The 22,991-nt window shown below is 38.9% G+C and overlaps 1 long non-coding RNA gene across 4 annotated transcripts in view; it reads right to left on the bottom strand.

Annotated features, from left to right (window-relative positions):
* LOC103010026 (uncharacterized) overlaps positions 1-22,991 on the bottom strand; it is a 389,852-nt gene that overhangs the window by 115,489 nt on the left and 251,372 nt on the right. The window contains exon 4 of one of the 4 annotated variants that reach the window (XR_009005837.1): positions 9,171-9,331. The exons of the other annotated variants lie outside the window; for them this stretch is intronic. This is a non-coding gene — a long non-coding RNA (uncharacterized LOC103010026). The remainder of the gene's footprint in view (positions 1-9,170; positions 9,332-22,991) is intronic. 4 annotated transcript variants of the gene reach the window in all.

Genomic DNA, 22,991 nt, shown 5'->3' with positions numbered 1-22,991 from the left:
AGCCACCTCAACTCTACTTGACAATTCCAATAACATGGATGAACCTGGGAGACATTATGCTAAGTGAAATATACCAGTCACAGGAGGACATACTTATATGTGATTTCACTTATATGGAATACCGAAAATGGTCAAACTCATAGACACAGAGGTAGAATGGTGGTTGCCAGAGACCAGGGGCAGACAAAATGGGTAGTTATTCAACAGATACAAAATTTCAATCATGCAAGATGAATAAATTCTAGAGCTTTGCTGTGCAACATAGTGCCGTGAGCTACCAATACACTGTGGTGCACCTCAAAATTTGTTGAGACCTGCTGTGTCGCACAGGGAACTCTACTCAATGCTCTGTAAAGACCTATATGGGAAAAGAATTTTAAAAAGAGTGCATATATGTATATATATAACTGATTCACTTTGCTGTACAGCAGAAACGAACACAACATTGTAAATCAACTATACTCCAATAAAAATTAATTAAAAAAATTTGTTGTAGTGTCCTTACCACAATTAAAAACAAAAAAATTTTTAAATGTAATTAATATAATTTTAAAAAGAAAAAATGTAGACCATTTATCCTTCATAGGAGAATGATAAAAAATACATACATCAAAACCATCATTAAATAAGAAGTATAATACATTATTACAAGTGGACGTATACTAGAAGTCCAAGTTTGGTGTAATATGAAGAAGTCAGTTAATGTAATTCAGTACATTATTTGTAAATAGAATAAAAGACTATGGGTACGGCTTAGCAAAAACTTTCCCCTTCTTCATGAGCATCAGACCTTTGGTTAATCTCCTACCTTTCTTTCCCTGGAAGCTGATGATACATATGAGTAGGTGGTGGTGTTTTTGATAACAGTAACCCTGGGAGATGAAACACTTCTGTTTAAGGATCGCTGTACATACACGACGGGAGTCCTCTATCTTTGTGCTTTTAGAGTGAGGGTCCTTGGGACTGGGCAGGCCCTTTTGGGGGGCACCAGAAGCTATGTTCTGGAGTCACTACTCGGATTATTTTCAGGGAGGGTTGCAGCTTCTAGACCAGGGGGCTCCTGCACGTACAGCAATTTGGTAAGGATTAATATTTAGGGTTTTGTATCTTCACTACCCCTTGACCGTAGCTCTTATTCCAGACACTGAATCAACACTTTTTAGGTAGGTCTATTTAATGCCAGCTAAACGGTTTCATACACAATCCACTGAACCATACACTTTGTTGTCAACACACTCTTTGGCAATTTTACTCCTCCAATTTTAATATTCAGTTCTTTTCTTAGCCAAAGGTTCTATGGTTTTAAATATGTACCTTCATTAAGAGTTTTAAATATATATCTTTGTTAAGAGTTAAGCCATGTATTTTCTGGATGGTGTGACAGGAACAATATTATATTTAAATAGACAACTCTAATTGATTTATTAAAGTATTGCTTTTAAAAAGATAAGCAATACTAATCAATTCTAATGATCAATCAGCTCCGCATTGTGTGACGTTTGCGATGCAGGCTATAGTCTATAATGAGCCTGTATGCTTTTCTGAGCCGAAATAATTGGGTTTTTAAAAGTCCTTTTCTCTACTAAAACACTGAAATTACAAGATTGTTCTCTTGAGTAAAAACATGTTAATATATTTCTCCTGCTAAGGTCAAACCATTTTATTGCGGCGGGAGGGTACATGCCCTGCTGAGAGAACATAAGTGGCTGCAGTTTCCTGAGAGTGTTTCATTCCAGTAACAATCCACTCTGCCCTACACCACAGCAGGTGCAAATGACTCACTTCTAAATCCAGTGAATAGCCAGACACATTTAAAACTTCGAAGTGTATTTTACAAGAAGATGTTTAATATCTAAGATATTTGATCAAATTTTCTTCATTGATTAGTGTATCAAGAAGGACCACTCAAATCTCCAGATTATAAGAAGTTATTGATTAATGCCACTTGTCAAAGGCTTAGAAGGTTATGGCAATTTAATAAAATTCACACATGAAAACACATTTCCCCTCTTTTGGAAAACACACAATTTTATCTCAGGTTTCTAGAACAACATTAGCTGAATGTAGGCTAACAATTTGTGTTAGGGTAGCTAGACAATTGATTTAAACTTTGATCTTTTAAATTTTCTGTGATATTGAGGGTGATATTCTGACACTGAAACATTATATAGCTATATCTTTTTTCTCCCCACTCTCACCATTTTTATTCAACATAGTGCTGGAAGCTCCTTTTTTTTTTAATTAATTTTTATTGGAGTATGGTTGCTTTACAACGTTGTGTTAGCCTCCACTGCACAACAGAATGAATCAGCCATACACATACAGATATCCCCTCCCTTTTGGACTTCCCTCCCATTTAGGTCATCACAGAGCACTAGGTGAGTGAGTTCCCTGTGCTCTACAGCATGTTCCCATCAGCTGTCCATTTTATACATAGTATCAATAGTGTATATGTGTCCACCCCAGTCTCCCAATTCCTTCCCTCCCCCACCCCTTTCCCCCTTGGTATCCATACATCTGTTCTCTACATCTGTGTCTCTATTTCTGCTTCGCAACTAAGATCACCTATACCATTTTTCTAGATTCCACATATATGCGTTATTATATGATATTTGCTTTTCACTTTCTGACTTCACTCTGTGTGACACTTATATCCTGCCGGAAAAGTTCAGGAAAGGTGACAACTGATATCAGTATAATATTGATGGAAATCAGACTGACTCCTGATTCCTACAAAGGTGCTTCCATGTATCAATCTTCCCCATGAAATAAAAAATATCTTTCTGGAATGAAGGAAGGATGGTATGGAAAACTGGGTGGTATAAATGCCTGCACTACTCCCTTCACCTTCTCTAACTTATTCTCTGCCCCTTTACCATACACATCGTCTTGGTGACAGTTTTTAATTGTGCCCATTCTGTCCACTTGTATATACTGTGAGTGCCTGATGATTTTGTGGTAATCAGTTGCTCTATTTGATTGCTTCTAATACATTCTCTACTTTATTAATCTCTGCTGACAGAAAAAAATAAAATCTTCCCAAACCACCAGATACAATAATTTGTGTGCAAATCCTCTAGGAACCTCTACACAATTTTTCAAGCTTATGTATAATGTCATGATTTGAGTGCTTTATTACACTTATTCAATTTAAGCTGATTTAGGCAAGTGCTATGTCTTATTCTTCATATATTTAGACTTTTCCTAGTCAAGTCTAGCACAGAACATGCTCAATCAAGGTTAGTTGAATTTAATTAAGTTCCTTTTCCATGGAAATACATTCTTAACTCCATTCAATAGTTGTTCTTCAATGTCTGTCCATTTCTCCAACACTCCTCTTGTCTCAACAGCACAGCCTAACAGACACACAAGTTTCCTCTCAGATAATATAACACATTCGGCCTCTACTGATCTTTTGCCTGCTTGTATACTCATCCAAGCAAAGATTATTGCCAAGGTCTCGCATGTGAAGAAATTCAATTAACGTGAGCCCGTTTATATCAAAGTACCCATGGCTAGAATGCTGTTTACACACTCATATTTTGTAATCAGAGCGTTACAGCGTCCTTTTAAAGTCTAGCCCTACTTCCATCTCTTTCAAAAAGCCTTCTGGGCTTCTAATTCACAATTCTTGCTGCTGTGTGAAGCCTCTGGATGGCCAACGTCAAGGTAAGAGATGGAGGCCTGCATCAGGGTGATAAAGACGGAGACTGAGAGTAAAATTGTTGCCATTTTGGTGATGGAAACCATTAGAATGAACAATGGTTTAGATGGATGTGGGGTAGGCTGAATAATGACCCCCCCCAAAGATGGGGGACCATGTCTGAATGCCAGCAGTTGTGGCTTGTTACCTGGTGTGTTCAGAGAGACTTTGCAGATAGGATAAAGTGGAGGATTTTGAGATGGGGAGAGTACCTGGGATTACGCCCGTGGGCTGTGTGGTCATATGGGTCCTGATAAAAGGGAAGCCGCAGGACCGGAGTCAGTAGTAGGAAACGTGACCATGGAAACGGGGTTAAAGTGATACGAGGAGGGAGCCCTGAGCCAAGAATGCAGGCAGCCTCTAGAAACTGAAAAAACATGGAAACGATTCTCTCCTGAAGCCTCAAGAAGAAGCACAGCCCTGCTACCATGTTGATTTTAGATCTCAAACCTCCAGAACTGAAAGAGAATAAATGTGTGTTGTTTTAAGCCACTAAGTTTGTGTTAATTTGCTGCAGCAACAATAGCAAACCAATATAGAAAAAATGAGCTAAACAATCAAAGAGATCTCCATCAGACGTGACTAAGACTCCCCCCACCACCAGTGACGTCCTGGAGGCCAGATGGGGAGACAACCTCCACCTCCACCTGGTAGTAATGAGGTCCCCCTCCCCTTCAGTACTGGGCTGGTGTCAGTGGAGACCAGTCAGTGGGAGCAGTGATGAAGCCCTCCTGACCCCCGGGGCAGGGAAGTACCCGTGGGAACGGGAACCTCCGTCCATGCCCAGCAACAGCAAGGGTGCTTCCCACTATGTATCAACGAAGGCCCAGTGGGGACCTTGGACCTCTGCCTACCCCTGTGTAATAAGGGGGGACCCACATTCTCCTGCTGGAGCAGTATTAGAGAGAAACCCCTGAAATAAAAGGTTTATATAAGCTCCTGAGCCTGGATTAAAATTACCGCAAAATTATTAATATTATCCATTTAAAATGAACTGGTACATCTACATAAATAAGCAATAGGTTGCTTAAAGAAAGAACTATCAAATCTAAAAGTCTCAGGCCAATATTCTCGGTTTACTCCAAGCTTCAATTTTGCTAATGTGGTTGGCTTTCTTGAAATCTTGGGCTTTTGCCAGTGGTGACCTCTTTGTATGGTTTTGAAATTTTTTAAATGTAGTGTATGTGAATGGAAGCTGTTAATCCAAACATTCTTTTTCTTGTGCTATAATTAGACTTCCCAGTCATCCAGTATTTTTAATAATAGCATAGTTTCCATCTTGGCCAAAATGTAAATGCCAACGAGGAAACACGTTTCTAGAATGAAGCTGCTTCTTTCTTTTCACCATGTCAGTGTGCAGGAGATGAGGCATTTGATTTCAATAACCTTAATTAACATGAAGAATGTTCTGCTTTGATGTCACTCATTTTTTACTAGCATTATTCGCCTACCTGTTAGTTTGAATCCAGTGACGGTTGAACTATTTTTAATAAACTTCCTTATCAATACAAGACATACATGTCCTTGGTATGGTTTCTGGTTCCCTGATTGGATGCTAAAGTTTTAATAAACTTCCTTATCAATACAAGACGTAAATGCCCTTGGTATGGTTTCTGGTTCCCTGACTGACACTGAATAAGGTAAAAATAAGAAATATTTACCTTAACCCATAGCCCCATGTCCTGACACTCCAAATATGTTCTGTCTCAGTCCCATGTTTGTTTCACTTATAACTTAACCATATTGTGAATTTGTTCATGGGTGTTTACTAGGTTTTTGTCTGTGTTCCTATCTAGACTATGACCTACAGCCACAAAACTCTGTCTTTTTACCGTTCAATTCTCACTGCCTTGCCAAGGTCATGGATTAGCCACTTAATGAATGTTTGTAGAAGAAATGAGTGAATCACAGTAAACAGTCAGTTGAGTTGCTTCTTACAGACTTGGATTTTTGTCTCACAATTTTTCCACTGCAGTAACTTTACACTATTTCAATGATTTCTGTAATTTGACTATGCACAAATTGGACAGATAGATAGATAGATAGATAGATGATATAAAAGTGAAAATTTTACCAATTTTAACCTGTTCTAGATGAGCAACATATCTTTTATGGTCTAAGTTGTAGTTCCTTGGTGTATTTTATATTTATGCTTGCATCTTGTTCACAAATAATTCTGTAAAAAAGGTGTGCTTCAAATAATCAAGTAAGTGGATTATGTAGTTATTTTCCTTTTAACCATTATTCCCAAAAATGCTGCCAAATTATAGGTTTCTGAAAAGAATCTCTTTATTTCCATTATTATAAAAATGATGTGTAAGTACACTGACATTCTTTCTGAAGTCTTTTGAATGCATTTATCTCCTTGTCAGGGAACTAATTTTTATCTTTTCTTCATGACTATCTTTGTAGGAAGATATCATTCACGCTCATGCCTTTCCTTTACACTCTCTGACCTCATCCGTAAGTTTTCTTCACACTGTAGCTCGCACGTGGTGTGTGCTGCATCCACACAGAATCACAGGACATGCATTTTGCTCTGAGCTTTTCTTCTCTCCCTAGTTCGAGAATCATTCACCTGATTTATAACTTTTCCAAGTTTCTTTTTACCTTGACTTCCCCATTTTTTAAGGCATTCGGCAATTTTACTTTCTTTCCGTTCTAAGTATTTTTCTCTTCATCACAAAGCAAATCAATTGTTTTAATGCACTAGCCCGAGGGCAGGAAAAGCTGCCAGGCAGACCCTGGAGCCTTGCATAGAGACTCTGACTGGAGGCGGGGGAGCAACCATGGGCTTTCGCGGAACAGGAGGCCCAGCACGCAGCCTCAGGATTGACAGGGAGGGGAAGCATGCCCAGCACCCAGGGGACACTGTCTATCTGGATCAAGGTTGCCAGTTCCTACCTTTGCCCTGATTTTTCAAAGATTGACTTCCAACTTGTAAGGCAGATGCTCTAAATTTCTGAGAGGGTTCATGAATTCTGGCATCTACTTTGCCCCAAGCCCAAAGACTGACATAAAAAGAAAGAGACTTTTAACAATGTAAGTATTTAAAGTCTTGTTTGTTCTCTCTCTCGTTCTCTCTCTCTCATTCTCTCTCTCTCCTGACTCTGTACATGTGTGTGTATCTGTGTGTGTTATATTGAAGACCCCTTATTAATTTGCTAAAACTGTATACATAAATGATGAATTAAAATCAAATTTTCATTTTTCTGGAAATCAAGCCAATATGTAATACATAATTTATAAAATTTGGAAAATGAAGAAAATAAGAAATATTTACCTTAACCCATAATCCCATGCTTGTGCTCCTTTGTGATTATTTAATTATTTTTATCTAATTAATTGTGTGTCTATTTTCTCTCCTTGATGGTAAACACTATGACAGCCAAGACTGTGCCTGGTTTTCTTCTAACTATTAAAATTAACAATGCTGGGCTTCCCTGGTGGCGCAGTGGTTGAGAATCTGCCTGCCAATGCAGGGGACACGGGTTCGAGCCCTGGTCTGGGAAGATCCCACATGCCGTGGAGCAACTGGGCCCGTGAGCCACAATTACTGAGCCTGCGCCTCTGGAGCCTGTGCTCCGCAACAAGAGAGGCCGCGATAGTGAGAGGCCCGCGCACCGCGATGAAGAGTGGCCCCCGCTCGCCGCAACTGGAGAAAGCCCTCGCACAGAAACGAAGACCCAACACAGCCAAAAATAAATAAATAAATAAATAAATAAATAAATAAATTAACAATGCTTTGTGTGTAATATGTGTATATACAATATGTAGTTAATACCTAAAATCAAGCCTTGCTTATAGTGTATGTATATCCAAATACAGTTTATACACACAGAACATGATTGTGTAATTAAAAATTGTATTATATATTAGTTAACATTCTGTATTTTACTTGTTCACTCAACATTATACCATAAGTTTCATCATAAGCATTAGATCTTTTAAACTCACATGTTATTACACTTCTCTTTCACAGCTGGGAAAATTGAGGCTCAAAGAGGTTAAGAAAGTTGTCCAGTATCACACAGATAGTAGGTGGCAGAAGTGGGACTCTCATCTAAGGTCTATTTACTCTGAAGCAGTAGTACTCAGCCCCTAGTTTATTAGTCAGTTCAACACTACTAAAAAAAAATTTTTTTTCTCTATAAAATCTTGATGAATATCTTTATTTTGCCAACATCTCTGATTATTTCCTTAGAATATAATCCTCAAGGAAGTCAAAAATTCATAGAGTATGAGCATGTCTAAAACTATAGGAAGGAACAGCCATTCATGATGTTTTCATGGAAGTTTCTATGTCACTGTGCCTATAATGTGTTAAGAATAATTACTTTTATAAATAATATTTGCCCACATGATATTCTTTTGATTGCTGGGTTTGGCATTTTTAAAAAACCTCTTTATTATTACTGAGATTGACTATTCCCTATGTGTATTGGGATGTATTTTTTTTTGTGAGAAACAAATTCCTGTTGCCTTAGAACAAATCCAAACTCACTCTCATTATCTCCAAGAACCTTCACATTCTGTGCAATAAAAGTGCATTGACTGAATAAATTGACGCTATGTGAATGTAACCCTTTTCCCCACTATATATCTCAATTGTTCATAGTTAATATGTTGGAAAATTTTTTTCCAATTTAACCTATATCTGGACATTTCACTGAAAACTCCTCTTGAGCATTCTCACTGCAAACTGACACAAAGCATTGGGGTCTGTGTCAGGGTTGAGGTTCTCTGAATGTTTATATTGCTTCTCTTGGTTTTCCAAGTATGTAATCACATCATTTGCAAATAGCAATCATGCTTTCCCCGTTCTAGCAATTATATCTCTCATTTATTTGTCCTATACACAACTTTTGGTCATGACAGTAGGCAATCTAGACCTCTCTTTTCCCAAATTAAAGGCACTGTTTTACTAATTTATAATGTTAACTAATAGTAGGGTATAAATATTTTTTAAAATGTTAAAGAAGATATTTCTATTTCTAGTTTCCCAAGGATTATATGGAAAAATATTTTTGAATGTTATTAAACGCATTTTCAATGCAAATGAATGTCTTAATTTGCAGTTGTTCTCATATGAAATATTTTATTATTTTGTTAGATATCTTAAACTTCATCTTTTTTATTATTGTAATGAATTATACTCATTTACGCTGACATTAAATACTGTAGAATATTTCAGTTTATATTCTAAGTTGGTAGATCTATAGTTTATTTTTCCTGTGTTGTTTCCATATAAGAGTTGTGCAAGATTTAAAACTTAGAAAGCTTTGCACATGTTTCTAGAATATAAAAACTGCATATAAAATATGTTCCTTAATTTTTTTCTTATGTAATTCCCTGCAGTGGTCCACTTTCTATGACTCATCATCATAAATGACTAGTGTTAGAAGATCGGCTCGTCTATCTTCTCTGTTTTACACATGAAGAAGTAGAAATCCAGGCTCTACATTACCTGTCCACTGTCACAGACGGTAAGGTGTCATCCGCACCCTCTCATAACATGTACACCTGCAGCCCCCGGCAACGGCAGAACCCGAGAAAGGGGTCTGGCTCCTGAATCACCATAGCAAGTAGCTCTGCCTGCCACACAGAAACACGGCCATTGCACTGCGCCTGAGCAAATAATAACAGATATGAATAAAAGGATAAATCCAGGTGTTCTGATTTCTAACCTGGCCATTTGTAGATTTAATGATCGCCCCATTATTTAATCATGGCGATCTAAATATAAAAACAAATAAATATTGATATCAACTACTTTTTGGCCATGTAATTTCAGACAATAGTTATATGACTCCCCACTTGTCCTAGCTGGTCAGCATGTTCCGCAGAACCTCCGCAGATAGAAGGAAACACCAACATGTGAATATAGCCTATCCACGTGTACAATATATTGAAATTAGAAGCAACAGGAGACAGAAGATAAACAGAGACAAATGACTCAGCTGAGCAAACAGAAATGCAGCTAAGGTCCACTGGACATATGTTATTGTCATTTTGTCTTTTTTGTTTTTGTTTATCTTCAATGCACCTGGGCAAAACTATGATTTCCAGCTATAGATGAGGCTGGCATTCGCCCGTAAATCCAGACATGGAGATAGCAAGCTCAGTAAGAACATGAACCATGCCCCAGAATCAACACTATAAATTTGCAATGCTAACATGAATAATTAAAAAGCAGAATTAGTCTGACACAGTTATTTCTTTATTATGTTAACATTTTATATAACCCTGGAAGGTGTGGTAATAACTGAATAAAATCCACATCCTGTATAATTACATAGGATTATCCAAATAACTGCTAAGATAATGACACCACCACCGCCTGCAATCAGTGACATGACGAAGGGCATGGGTAGCCAATCTGGTGGTTCCATCAAGACTAATATTAGGTGAACCTGGAAAGCAGGTAAGTGCCCTGCGGTAAGCAGGTATCTCACACTAAAAAGAGGGACTGGGCTGAACATGATGAAGGAAAACTGAAAATTCAAATTCTAAAACAGAGCTAAGAATATATGTGATACAGGGGAAAATGGGAAATCTAAAATACATACTAGTCTTGGGCACCAAAGAACTATAGGTGTGAAGTTTTATTTTGTCTTTTATTATTACTTTTCATAGCTAAGATAGTTAAAACTTAACCTGATATTCTTGAGCAGAGTTGAATTTCAATTATTTTTAAATTTGCACCATATATTCGAACTGCTTTGGAATATACATTCTCCACACATTTAAATGGCACTGTTTTGAAAGTATCATGGCTTAAGACATGGAAAGGGGTTGACAGAGTGTTGTTCATTACAACAAAATTCTTATAATTATTTTCAAAGACTAGCTGGAATTTTTGTGAATAATGTATTAACCTGAATTAATCTGAAAAGTAAATTATCTTTTAAACTTTTTTCCCTCTCATATAAATTAATGCTACTTGTGGGAATATATTGATCTGACTCAATCAAACAACACTTGTAAAGTTAATGAAAACCGGAGTATCTGTAGATTAAACATAGAGGATGAATTGCTTCATGATATTTTGTCAAGCGCAATGTGAGTATTGCTGTTGAATCCTGTTTTCCATTATCGCTGCAAAATGTTATTAAAAGTATTTGCGAATTCAAAATCATTAAATCTTTTGACCTCTACAAATGAAATAAGCCCTGAAGACACAGCATCAAAATTCTAATTCTCCTTCAAACCATTGTATATTTGAGGACTCTAATTAATTCATTAGTTTTTTTACACGATAAAGTTCATCTTGACTTTGCATTCCATTTTAATTACTTTAAGAGTTCAAGAGCTGATTTGAACTTATGATAATTTTACTTGAGATATGTTATCTTGAAAAATTTCCTCAAACTCTCATTTGCAAATACATAGTCTAAGATATCGCAAATATATTTAAAGGTAAAAGTAGCAAAAATGCAATAACCACAAATGAAAACATTGAAAATAAACACAAGGATGTGTTTGCCAAATCCCTTTATCTTATTTTCTTACCACCCTGGCCTTTTCTCCAAATGGAAATGCAAATGTGAAACCATAGTCGTCTGCCACTAAACCTCTTTCATGCCTCTTTTTAAATGTTTCATTCAGACTAGAGCAGGTAGTTGTTCCTGTGCTGAGCTGTGACTAGTTCTGAAACCTATTCTTTACAGACACTTCCCCAACACTCACCTCTAACATTGCATAATAATCACTCTTTAGGCGAAGGCTTTTAAATGAGCCTGTTAAAACACACATGTTGGAGAGGGAAACCCAGGGAAGACTAGATTAATTCAACAGTCCCAAGATATTTTAAAAGGATCGTAGGGTTTATGGATAATTTTTATTCATAAAGTTTGGCCAAATGTATTTGACTAATCATTTCCTTAAGACCCCACTTAATCCCACGTTCACTTATTCCTTCACTCCATAAATACTTATTTCCTGCCATGGACCAGGCACTGCCCTTGGTACAGAAACTGTTGAAGCACATTCTCCATGAGCACATCTTCCTTTGCTCCACCCCACGGGGCACCCTTAGTTCTCCTGTAGTCCCACAACGTACGGTCACTTAGCCTGCACTGACCCATATCCCTTGTGACTTCTGCTTCCTCTACCTGGACCGTCAGATCCTGGAGGGTGGTGGTCTTATTCCATACACAGCACTGACCAGCGTCTGATTGTAATGGTGCTGGAGATGCTGGTAGCCTAGAAGTTAAAAATGTGTTGTATACATGTATATTCTTTAGCTTCCAACTCACATGCTCTATTTCCTAATGCCCTGTTTGGGCTGACTGGCTTACTACCCACTGACAATTTGAACTGATTTCAGAATATCCCGATAGACTAAAAAAATATAGGGCAATATTTCAAAATCCGGTTTTCCAATTCCAATCTTGAGGGACAATTTTCATAATATATTTATTTCAGAGACTTTTAAGATATTGATTTGGGGGAGGAAAGGTGAATTTAGGAGTAGAATCTCTATTGCATTTAAGCTCTAGCTACATGGCTTTTCCCACAAAATAGCTTCCATTAACAACAGTGTTCACTTAGTACCTACTATGTGCTAAAAAGATGTGCAAGGTGTTATCTCATTGTAGTTTCGATTTGCATTTCTCTGAAAATTAGTGATGTTGAGCATTTTTATGTACTTGTTGATCCTTTATATGTCTTTTTTGGAAAAATGTCTATTCAGGTTTTTTGCCCACTTTTTCAGTTGGGTTATTTGGTTCTTTTGCTATTAAGTTGTAGGAGTCCCTTATATATTTTGAATATTAACCCCTTATTGGATATAGGGCTTGTAAATATTCTCTCACTTTCTATAGGTGCTGATTGTTTCCATTGCTATGGAGAAACTTTTTAGTTTGATGTAGTCTCACTTGTTTATTTTTGCTTTCTTTGCCTGTGCTTTTGGTGTCACATCCAAAAAATCATCGCTAAGATCAGTGTCAGTGAGCTGTCTCCCTATGTTCTCTTCTTGCTGGATACCTTAAATATGTGCAAGTTTAACACATCAATCATCCTCCGATAAAGCTGGGGAAACCAAAGAAAGAAATTATTCATCAAAATTGAAAAAAATATGCAAGACACTGAGGTTTTCATTGTGAAAAATATGGGATCCTTGTCAATGCACTTAGGGTCTAGGAACAGCTAAATAAACCATTACAACAACCATTAAGGACAGTCTTGAGGTTTGTACAGAAAGCAAAGGAAATACATGGGAAGCACATCTATTCTATTTTGCAGGATTCTTTGGAAAAAGATAGGGAGAAATTAGCCAAGAGGAGGAAGGTAAAGGATAAGCAAAGTGTTTCAGGTGGAATAAACTGGGAAGGTCCCGATGGCAAGGGCTATCGTTTATTGATTAAGCTCATGGGAATGTATGTGTCCCATCTTAAAGCAGCAGAGGTAAGACATGTATATCCATCTCACAAGGGTTTATTTGTAAAGCTCAAATGAGGTGAAAGTGTGAATGTGCATGAGAATATGGGCCTTTCTAACTTCACTAGGGTGGCTTATATTTACAGTAAAGACTTATTTTTAAATTACTATTCAATTTACTTAATTTATTGAAGTACAAGTAAAAATAATTTGTTATTAAATCTACTTTATACATATTACTCTATTTATAAGTATAGTACCACTTATCAAGTATTTACAAGGTTTTTATATCTTAGATGATTAAAATCCTTTATACATTGTAAACATTATAAATTTAATATATGCAGTTTCGTAAGTACCTAATTGTCTATCTAACAAGCAAAGTATTTCTAGTTATTAAATAAGTCTTATAAATCTAATGAGTTATGCTCATAAAGTTGATTATTATAAGTTCTAAATATTACAATACTGCTTAAAATCTTAGTGAAAATTCCTTTATAACTTTCAATCATAAATGTTAAGGTAATGAGTCTCTTTACACATTTCAAAAAGAAAAATAAGTTTTATCTGTTAAGCCTCTAACCTGCCAAGTTCTTTTAAGCATAATAAATAAAACAATACTAAATGTTTGCAGTTGTTCTCAATGGAACACAAGAATATTCAGAAAATGGGCTTGATTTTCTTCATAATGTTTCATATTTAGTTCCAGTTTTTCTGGAATTCATATTCAATATGCTTACCCACTGACAATTATTATCATTCCAAACAAATCGAGATTCCCTTTTCAGTATTTTTATATCACCCATAGAGATACTTGGCCAGGATGATGGCCTGATTTGTACCCCAGACACTGTTTGAGAGCAAGAAGCCCTATAGTCACAAGAACAGAACTCCACAACTACTGAGGACTACAGGGTCTACAGACTTATCTGAGTTAAATCTGAAGCCTACCAACCAAAGCTCTCCACCCACTGATTGAATTAAACACATTTATTTACCGCTTAATTCTGTTCTGAAGTAATATTCCTCTTCTTCGCATCTGGTAGGACCAGTTTCTTTAGATATTTCCCTGACGCCCCACTGGGCCCCCTTCATCCCCGGAGGGTCTGTCACCTCACGCACATCACTGATGTGTAGTCAGTGCCGGGCGCTGCAACCAACACACGGGAGACTCATTCTTTCATGAGGTTTCCATGCTAATGAATTAGTGTCCCACTAGTAGTTAGGGCATTAAATGAGATCGTGGAAGAGTAACTGAATGACTCCTTCCTTAGTTGGTCAGGTAAGCCCTTTTCAAAAGAAAATAAACAAGATGTGTAAAAATCAGAGAAGAAGAGGAGAGAAGGAAGCGCTAGTGAGTTGGGATTGAACACAATGTACTTCAGCGTCTGAACGTCAGTCAGGCCGGAACACAGTAAGTTAGGGAGAGAAAGGCTAGAGAGAAAACCACAGCCAGATCTTGCAGACACTTTTAGGCAAAGATAAATTTGGGGTAAAAAGCCATCAGAGATGTAAGCAAGGGTGCGGCATGGTCACATTTTAGAAAACCTTTCTATTGATTACTGTGTGAAAAACTGGTATCAAGGATTTAGAATGAAAGTAGTGGGACAAGGATGTAGTGAATCAGGTGACGGATGGCGGTGAAATAAAGGTGGAGGTGGTGAGAAGAGGTCGGGCTCAGGATGTTTTCCAGGCACAGAATAAGTAAGACTTGCGGATGGAGTGACTCTGGGCACTGTGTGTGGAGACAATCAATCACTGATGATGGATTAACTTCAAAACTTGGGCTTTGAGAACCATGGTTGTGGGAGCTCTACTGGGGGCATGTTGAGTTTGAAATGCTTATTTAACACCCAACTGGAAAAGTCAAGGGCACACCCTGACATACAGGCCTGAGTTATACGGAGACGAGTCAGGACTTAGGAATATATTTGAGAGTCATGACCTATAGGTGTATTTAAGCCATGAAAGAGTTGAGATCACAGACAGAGCAGGTAGACGGCCAAGGTTAAAGTGCCCGGGAGCCAGGTCTGCAACATTTTAAAGACAAGAAGAAAAGGAAGACAAACAAGGGAAAAGAAAAGAAAGGGAGCTCATGGGGAATATGGTATAGAAGGAAAAACTGAACTTTTGTTTGGATAGAAGCTCAGGGGAGAGAAAAAGTGTTCAAGATGGAAAACACGGTGAATGGTGTCAAATACTGAAAAGCATCTGGGTGAGGAATAAACAGAGAAGCAAGTGCTGGATGTGAGGACACGGACGTGAGGCCAGAGCCTGACCAAGGAGGGTCGCGGTGGGGAGCGCGTGCGGAGAGAAAGAGGACAGCGGCTCAGCAAGTCCTCTGGGTAAACACAGGCGATCTCGTGCTTCTACTCAGTGGAGCGGAGAGATGAGGGGACAGCTGGAAACCGTGTGGGCAAGGAGGCAAGTGCAGATGTTTTCATCAGGAGAAAACGTGGTTTTAGGATGAAAGAACTTAAATAATAAAAATAGCTGTACTGATGGTGCAGGGGAGAGGAGCGGTCCCAGCAGGAGCCAGGCTTTGAGAAGCGAGGCCAGCTCTCAGGTAAGGGCAGGTCTCTGACGGGAGCGGAGACAGCGATTCCCCGTCACGGGGAAGGAGGTGGAGAAGAGGGAGGAGGGGCACGCACCTGGCTGATGTGCTGGTTAGGAAACAGAAAAGGTGAAGAGGATTTCCATTTTTCTCAATGATACGTAAAGGAAGACCATCAACAGAACGTGGAAGGGGGCTAGATTCAAAACTTATGAAGAGATAGAAGTTGTCAAACAGACATTTAGCAAAAGCAAAAGACACAGTGAGAAAGTATGGACAGTTGGCTTGATCTGATGGTGTCCGTTTGCCATGTTCCCAGGCAGAGGAGGGCTTGAGGCATTCTGCCAACGTTAGCTTTCTCTCAGGAATTTAACAGGAGAAAGAGATGATGGGGTAAGAATGCCTGCAAAAGAGAAATTATAGCAACTTACCATGACATCCAAGCTGAGTAGGGAGGATTTGACAACAAAATAGTGAGAAAAAGAGGCAGTGGCTTTACTGGTGGTGATGGCGTGAGAGGTGTGACATGGAAATGGGGGAGGGAATATGCAAAATCAGGTTTTATACATATGAATATTTGACTTTACAAATATTTGAAATTGTAGCAACTAAATATGACTGAGTTATTCACAGTTGATTGTCCTTCTAAAGACACAGCATATAGACATACCCAGTATCAACATACTTATTATCAACTTTACACACATGTATGCCTTTCTAAGACATACATATTTCCCCCCTTTGGGGGGAGAATTTATCATCAAAATGAACTTAGAGGAGTTCATTCAAATAAATTCCCTAAAATAGAAACTTACAACAGCTATTCATGATTTAAAGGATGGAATAACAAGAGAATAAGATATTCAAAGTGGTTTAGGTAACTTCCAATTTCCAGTCGGGCATTTAAGGAGTTGGGAAGTCATGGCACCTACAACAAGAAAAAACTAAACCAACTGAAAATCAAAACTCTTATTAGATCCATCAGACAGGTGAGGTCAAACGGCACATGGCTGCCCCCGAAGTTAGAGAGAACAGGCAGATACAGAGAATCACACTCACCAGCAGAAGCTCAGGGGCAGACGTGCTGCTGGAACCAGTACGAGGACAGGAAAACCTAGCTAAAACTGACAAACAGCTAGAAGCTCAGTGCAGACAAGTTGAAATCTACACCTAGGCTTATCATAATCAAACTGCAGAACTGAAAGACCAAGAGATGATCTTGAAAGAAGCCAGAGGAGAAAAAAAACTTTACTTACAGAGGAGCAGGAGTAAGAATTACATCGGGCATCTCTTCAGAAACCATGAAAGCAAGAGAAGAGTGGGACAAAATACTTAAAATATTGCAAGAAAAAAACAACCACCCAGATTTCTGTACCCTGTGAAATTATCTTTCAAAAGTGAAGGAGAAATAAAGACTTTCTCAGACAAACAAAAACTGAGAGATTTTGTTGCCAGTAGATCTGCCTGCTTTGCAAGAAACGTTAAAAGAAATTCTTCAGAAAGAAGGAAAATGAGAGTGGTCAGAAACTAAGCTCTACATAAAGAAAGGAAAGACATTAGAAAATGAATAAATGGTAAAATAAAATCTACTTTTCTTATTCTTAACTGACCTAATAGATAAGAGTTTGTTTAAAATAATAACAAAACATTTGATGGTTATAGCTTAGAAGTATATGAAATGAACAACAGAAATGTTATAGGAAAGGGAAGGAGGAATTATGAACCCTCTGTAATAAAATATCTTCACTACCCATGAAAAAGTGATTTGTGTTGTTTGGAAGAAAACTTGGATTAGTTTAAATGTATACAATAAACTCAAGGGCAATACTAAAAAAAAATTGATATGCCAAGAGAGAAGAAATAAATGGAGTCATTGGAATCATATATCATTTTAAATGTCAGTGGTCTAAACTCACTAATTAAAAGACTCAGACTGTCGAGTGGATGGAAAGACAAACCCAACCATATGTTGATCATAAGAAACAGTGATTTAGGGCACATGTCATGATGTTCTGCTGTAACATAGTCTCTCCGTATATACTGTCCCACATACACACCTTCTTAGCCTGGACGCAGACTCTTAAGACATCTACTGATATAGTGATTAGAATATCCACGCTTCCCCACTTGGTGAAAGCACAGGGCATCTCCCGAGGCTGAAGGTTTAGTGTTCTATTTGGGTAATTACGTAATTCGGCTATTCACCTAAAGCGCCGTTGACACCTCTCTGATTTCCAGCTGGGCCCAGGGTCCTAGAAGAGTGCTCGTTAAGTGCCCCAAAGCAGTCTTTTCCATCAGGGTGATGTGTCTCCTAGATTTTGACCTGATTTAGGAACCAAGACCAGCGTCTAAAATCCCTAGAGAACATGGCGTAGCCCGGCCCACACTGACCAGGTGATCACGTGTGCCGCGCCCCTGGGCATTCACTTCCTCGGTGCTACTGGAGAAACGGTCTGAGCCCTAAGCTATCGTGTTTTCCACTAGACTGGCGATTAGGTGTATTTACCTCCCAAATGTGTCTCCACTTGGGAATGCCATGAAACCACCTGTGAACATTCTTTGCGTGCTTTAGGAGAGGACTTATACTAATATTGGGTCACCAGGCCACAGACTGAAAACTCCGGAGAGGAATTATCAGGCTAACAGAAGCATCCCAAACTCACCTCCCTTAGGCTGGCAAGTTTCCATTTCTGATTTCCTTACATGTGTTTCATCCCCAGACACAGTCTTATATTCAGAAGAGCAAATCTAGTCCTTACGTGCCACAGGCAACCACAATCTGCGTCCCGTTATACACAGCAGATGCCTTAGCAACAGACCATCTTGATTTACGGCCACACAGAATTATGACAGCTATGCCGTTTGGCATTTTCTACGCTAGATGGTCGTGGTATTTCTCAAAGTCATTGGAAGAAACTAAGATTGTACACATGCCCTTGAAACCACAAACTGAGAAGCAATGTGGTCATTTACCTAGAGGATGAATCAGGAGCATTGCATCACTTCTTTTCACCAAATTATCCAGGTGGGATATTTAGGCAGAGCTAAAAATATCCTCTCCTATGGACGAAACAGAGGTGTCTCCCTGTACTGGCTTTCGGTCAGCACCACACCCAAGAAAGGTAGCTCAGTGTATCGCTCCCTGGTGCTGAGTTACCCTCATGGCAACGTGCTGTCGCGTCCTCCTGGGCCTGTGGCCCGTGTGTGACTGAGGTCCATGGTCTCCCCACGTGGACTAACTGCCTGTCTCACCCCCATCCTTGCCCGGTGGTCAAGTTATCCACTTCTGACGTAGAGCTTACCCACGGCGCCTGCAATAGCGGGGACCTTGTAATGTGTCTTGGCCGCCCCCCGCCAAGGAGAGGTCGTGGGACTTGGCAGGTAAAGGATCACAGTGCTGCCTAGGTAGCCACTTACTATTGGAGCTGTTTTCACAATTATCTGTACATTGGCAAAGCTCTGACCCACTCTGATGTACCTTTAGGAAATTCAATGGAAGCCATTTAAGGACTCCCCTGGCGGTCCAGGTGTTGAGACTCCACGCTGCCAACGCAAGGCGCGCCGGTTCGATCCCTGATCGGGGAACTAAGATCCCACATGCCGCGTGGCACAGCCAGAAAAAACCAAAGGAAGCCATTCAATGCCAAGTATAAAGGGATGAGTGTCACCATGTGGCAGCTTCCAGCACCTCCCACACATACGAGCAAGTTTAAACATGGACCTGGGACCACTGAATTGGGCAAAATGAAAGAAACATTTCGTGAGGGTCAAATATAAATTTATATCATTGCATCCTTCCCCGCTTCTCCGGCCAGAACATGAAGTGCGTGCTTCTCTCCCCTTCATGTTCATCATAAAGGCAGGGTCAGCTGTGAGTCAGCCAGCCCTTCAAACCATTTTTCACCCTGTTTACGTAACAAGTGTTCACAGGGGTCATTGCAATTTTCAATGTGACAGCTGCTCTGAGGGTAATGGGGAATGTGGTCTGTTCATGGAATTATGTCTTTTTGTCTTAGAGAGACAACCACAGGCTAAATAGAGAACTTGCTGTTTTCAAACCTTTCATTGTTTTTTCCAGAGATGCTTGTGCTACAAGATGGGGAAAGAATAGGTTAGAATAAGCGTGCGTTTCAGTCAACACCCATTTGTCATCCCCCAAAGGAGTCAAAAGGCCAGCAATGCACTCACACCTTTTTCTCGGGAGTTCCATCAGCAGCTGTTTTCAAGTGTTCGTTTCCTATTGGCGATGGATGCTATTTCTTATCACGTCAGTGGTTTCCTCTTGCCCGAGTTCACTTGGCTACGACACAACACCGTAGATTGGGGGGCTCGTAAACATCAGAAATTGTTTTCTCACACTTCTGGAGGCCAAGTGCAAGTTCAAGGCACCAGCTTGGTTAGGTCTGGTGAGGGCCCTCTCCCAGCTTCACAGCCAATCCTTCTCACTGTGTCGTCACAGGGCCTCTCTCGGGTCTTTTTATAAGAACGCTAATCCCGTTCATGGGGGCTCCACCCTCAGGTCCTCATGACCCCCCCCAAGGGCCCCACCTCCCAACACCATCATCCTTGAGGGTTAGGATTTCAACATACAGATTTTGGAGGGACGCAGACATTCACACCTTAGCACCTCTGACGCGAGGAATGAGCCATCTCTCCACGCGGGGTGAGTGGCCTAAGTGCCTGCCTACATATTTCACGAGCTCGGCTAAGAAACAGGCTAAGGCACCTTCCTTCGCATTGCAATACCCTCTGAGCTGGTAACAGCTTTTTATGGGGGCGGGGGGCAGGGAGGGTGGACAACTACATGATCCAATTGAAATGTCATCGACGTTTACACACAGGGGACAATCATGGGGAGTGCTCCTTTCTGCCTGTATTTTCCTGACAGTGTATGTTTGATATCTGGATGTAACCAGAAGACAAACTTACAATGTCTCAGTTATTAACACGATAGTCATTAGTGCCACAGATTAATGTAATATCCCTAAAAAAATTTTAATAACTCACTAACCAGCAGAAGTATAGGTACTTTTACTTCAAAATTGTTACAATATTCAAACTCTCTGCCTATAGAGAAAAGCATTTCTAGTTTAACATCAATGATCAAAGACATAAGTCATGCCCTAGAGACCTGTGATTTAATATTTGGTTTTTAAAAAAAATTTTTGGTTGCTTCTTTGTTTTTACAAAATATTACTTCCCTTTAAAGGATCTAAAGCATCTGGTTACATTACGTAGCTCACCCTAAGATACTTTTAATAAAGTACTCCATTAAATTATCCTGATACATCTCACCTAAATATGGAGTCTTATGAAAATATTCCAAGGAAATTAACATGAGGAAACATATAAGTTGCCCCTTTTAAAGGAATGAAAATTAGGTAAAAAAAAAAAAAAGAAATACCAATGAAGCATCAATATTAATGCAATAAGAGAAAAAATTATGAGGTGGCAAAAGAATCCTGCAGAATACTAATATCAAGTGACATATCTCCCAAGTCAGAGATGAGCTGATATGACACTGACAGATTCAGCCTTTGCTCTCCGAGCTCAGCGAGTGCCGGCCGTCATGAATCAGTCCGCAGAGGCAGGCTGCAGGCAAAGCAACTTCCTTGGCAATGCCGATATACTGTGAGAAGCCTGAAGGAACCATTTCTGTCTAAAGCCCAACGAGTACGAATTCCACAGAATTTAATTAAAAACGTCTATGCATGTCAATTTTTAAAAATAATAGGAAAAAGATGATAGATTTGTGAAATAATCTCAAAAATACATCATTCCTTCCAGAGCAAATAAAAATGCCCAATTGGATATAAATAAATTGCACAAGGATTATGTCTAAATTTCCAACATCAGCAGAACTGAATATAAATAAGATTAGTATGGCTTTTTATGATCTGTATTAGGATTAATTAGAAGAATATGGAAGAAGCATCAGTGAGATCAAGTTAGATTCCATATATCTGGGAACCAAAATAACCATGGTTTAAACAAGATAGTGATTTCTTTCTCTCGTAGAAGAATTGGAAAGCAGGACATCCAATAATATCTATGGCAGCTCCTGACTATCGTCTGAGAAGCAGCCTGCAAACCTCTGTTCTCCCTACCTCAGCACAAAACAGCATACTCAATTCACCGCATGCTCCAACAGGGGTCCCTGGGACTCCGTCCTCCTGTCAGCCCAACGGGCAGTCAAAAGGAGGAGAGAAGGTGCAGCTCAGTCCAAACGACCTCAGGAAACTAGACTGAAATCCCACGGAATAATGTCGCTTCGATAGCATCACTTAGTAACAAGGCCACACCTAGGAGCAAGGATGCAATCTTTTAATAAAATAGCAAAATGTTAACATTAGGGTTTTTCAACTAAAGAAGGAGGAGGAAAAATAGATAATTTTTTTGGCAATTGGCAGTTTCAGCCGGAAAAAGGAAAATAAGGAATGTATGTTATTATTGTAATTGTTAAGAGACCAGTTTTGTTTGGAGTTAGACATCCTAGACTGAAATCCAGGTTATGCGAATTCCAAGGTTACAGATCAGGGCTAGTTATGTCAGCTCCCAGGCCCCCTTTCCAACTGTGAAATGGAAATAATGATCATACCTCCCATATGACTATTTCAAGGACAAAACAAGATAACATACTAATGAACAGCTAGATTTGATTTGCTAATACTTTGTTGAGGATTTTTGTATCTTACTTCATTATAGATATTGATCCGTAGTTTTGGGGCGGTTTTGGGATACTCTGTCTAGTTTGCATATCAGGGTAATATTAGCCTCATAAAATGAGTTGGTAAATCTTTCTTTTTCTTCTATTTTGTGTTTGTAAAATTGGTCTCAATTCTTTAAAATTTTGGTAGAATTCTTCAGTAAAGCCATCTGGGCCTGAAGACTTCTTTTTCAGGAGCTTTTAAATTACAAATTCAATTTCTTTTATAGTTACAGCAAGATTCAGCTTTTCTATTTTACCTTGGTTGAGTTTTGGTAGTTTATGGTTTTTGAGGAATTGGTCCGTTTCAGCTAAGGTAGCAAATTTATGAAAGCAAAGTTGTCTGTAGTATTTCTTTTTTTTTTTTTTTGTAGTATTTCTTTATTATCTTTTTAATGGCTACAGAACCTGTAGAGATATTCTGGTTTCATTCTTGATACTGGTGGCATTTGTCTTATCTCTTATCTTTGCGAATCTTGCTAGAGTTTTCCATTTTGATTTTCTCTAAGAAATAACTCTTTATTACACTCATTGTCTCTGTAGTTTTCCTGTTTTCAATTTTATTCATTTTTGCTTTTACCTTTATTATTTCCTTCTTCCTGTTAACTTGAATTAATTTTCTCTTCTTACTAGAATTTATGGATGGA

Source organism: Balaenoptera acutorostrata, chromosome 17 (assembly GCF_949987535.1).
Source record: "Balaenoptera acutorostrata chromosome 17, mBalAcu1.1, whole genome shotgun sequence".
Taxonomy (NCBI): Eukaryota; Metazoa; Chordata; class Mammalia; order Artiodactyla; family Balaenopteridae; genus Balaenoptera; species Balaenoptera acutorostrata.
This window is presented reverse-complemented; position numbering and strand designations above follow the sequence as displayed.